This window comes from Amblyraja radiata, chromosome 4 (genome assembly GCF_010909765.2).
Source record: "Amblyraja radiata isolate CabotCenter1 chromosome 4, sAmbRad1.1.pri, whole genome shotgun sequence".
NCBI classification, from domain to species: Eukaryota; Metazoa; Chordata; class Chondrichthyes; order Rajiformes; family Rajidae; genus Amblyraja; species Amblyraja radiata.
Genome location: NC_045959.1, coordinates 4,902,312 through 4,904,843, shown reverse-complemented (window position 1 = coordinate 4,904,843; position 2,532 = coordinate 4,902,312). Strand labels below are relative to the sequence as shown.

General features: G+C 41.8%; 1 non-coding gene across 1 annotated transcript; it reads left to right on the top strand.

Annotated features, from left to right (window-relative positions):
* The first annotated feature begins 267 nt into the window (after positions 1-267).
* LOC116972666 lies at positions 268-458 on the top strand. The gene has a single exon (XR_004411866.1). It is a non-coding gene; the product is annotated as a U2 spliceosomal RNA (small nuclear RNA).
* The last annotated feature ends 2,074 nt before the right edge of the window (positions 459-2,532 follow it).

Below are 2,532 nucleotides of genomic sequence, written 5' to 3'. Positions count from 1 at the left end.
GTATACCCATTCATGGGATTTGTAACTACTACCATGGATCCAAGGATACTTTATGGTAGACATCGACCTTGAAGATGCACACTATTCAGTACCTTCTCATATAAGTTTCGGATATACCGCAATTACCTAGATGGAGTAACCATGATGAGCGTTGCGGCATTTAAGTCAAAGTTATCCAGAATCAACTAGCCCTGACACTTAGAAACATTCCGTCATGGCATGTCTATATATTAACGACAAACTATCCTTGGATACAGCTTTAGCTGCATCGCTTCTTGGCCTTTTGGCTAAGATCAAGTGTAGTATCTGTTCTTATCAGTTTAATAATCTGATACGTCCCTTATCTAGGGACCATATATTAAATAGAAATTTGGAACAGGGAGATGGAATAGGGGTTGCTCCGTCCACTCCACGCATCGACCCAGTATTGCAGTGCCTCTGGGAACGGTGCACAAAATATATATCCAGATATTTACGTTGACCATCCACAAATTTGTTATCTGGTATTCATTAAGACTATCAGTCATGGTGCATTAACCACCAATCAACTACATGGCAAAGTAATTGGGATATAGCAGCATTACCAGCTACTGAACTTTGTACCTTTCCTATGAGCTGAGATACTAGTGTTCAAAACTATCTCCATACCTGTAATATGGGGGAAAATGGATTAATCTGTAGTGCTATCATGGAATTTATCGGCAGGAAGGATTATGGTTGTACACTTCCACCTGTTTTGAGTAACATCTTATGTGTCCTGAAGTGTTACTGAGCTTGTAATACTTAATGCCAATATGAATTGACTTAAACATGTTATATATTAACTGAGCATTTGCTCAGTAATCCACCAAATTTGCATGTTCGTTTATAAGATAACAACATCACAGTGGTGGCATATACCAAACCACTTGGGCGGAGAACATCGATATTAGGTGACAATTTATTAACAATTGGAAACCGTATGTCGTCAAACATGTTTGACCATCAGTAACTCACCTATCAGGTGAGCTAAATACTGTAAACATACATTTAAACCAAAAATATTTGCTGAAATTACTAAGCAATATGGACACCAGATATCGATTCCTTATATCCAATTAAATCACCACGTACTAACTTACGTCACATGAAACTAATCTCAAGGCAGCGGCAATGGAGACATTCCCGCATATTGAGGGGTGGGGGGAACCTAATCTCTATGTTTTCCTTTCCTTCTACCTCTTCAATAGGTACTACGGCTTCATCAGTCGGGTACTACGCAAATTACAGTGGACCAAGTCCACAAGCATGGTTCCCAGTGATCCTCGACATGGTCATTAAAAGAATTGCAGAATTGGGAAGACCATTGCTGTGCTTGGATCAGGAGCACTATCAACCTGATGACAGCATTCCGTCGCATATCCTAGGGAACATACCTGAGGAGCATCAAGAAATGGTACACTGTTTTCCAAAACAGGAATTACACATTCAACTATAACAAAAACTGTACTGGAGCTCCTGGCAGGTCTTCACCACAATGAAGGACATGTTCTGTCAGCCTACTCAACTTGGGTACCGCTCACTGGTGATCAGATACAGGAGAGGTATATCAATCCATTCCCCAGAAATAGGTACACCCAAATTGGGATGTCAGTGAAATCCTGACATACCTTAGGGGATGATCACCAGCCAGGTCACTCACCCTGGAACAGCCTACCCTGAAGATGGACATGCTGGTGGCCTTACATCAACACAAAGAGCCAGCTCTCCCATCTACTGCGATGGGACAACATGGTTATAACACCAGATAGTGTCACATGCCCATTCAAAGGTTGGCCAAACAGAACAGACCAGGAACATCAGGTCCAGTCATGAAATTCCGGGCATACCCACCTGAACCACGTTTTATGTGTCATGACCCACTTAGAGATCGACACAATAAGGAATACCGAGGGAGAGGAAAAAGCCTTATGGGTCAGCCACAGGAAACCTCATGGTCGGGTGACGAGCTAAACTATCTCTAGTGGCTCAAGCAGGTACTGGGAGTTGCTGGAGTAAATACTAATGTGTATAAAATCTTATTCCACCAGGACAGCTTCCACGTCAGTAACTAAGAGGATGGACGAGCCTATGGACCACATCCTGGCTACTGCAGGGTGGTCTAGGGAGTATACGTTCCAAACTTTTGTAACAAACCACTGACAGAACCTGTATCGTTTGCAGAAAAAGAATCTGCAAAAATATATATAATTTAAGCCCGGGGGAGCAATTGGTCTTGTTGTTGTTAATAACACCATTATTGTTTTTACAAACAGATTCATGGTTGATTACGATAACATACTTCCTCCCTCGAATAACTTCGGCAGCGAGTGAAGTATGAACTGTTACACGGTTTGAAATCACAGAGCTTTGAAGTCTTCACGTAGTCACTCACGTGACTCCGAAGTAAAATAGTAAGATTAAACGAGAATTTACCAGTTTGAAGTTTGATCTGTATTTTATGAGGAGTTACGATGAGGGATTACGTGCCCTCCGCTCCCACCCTCATTATAT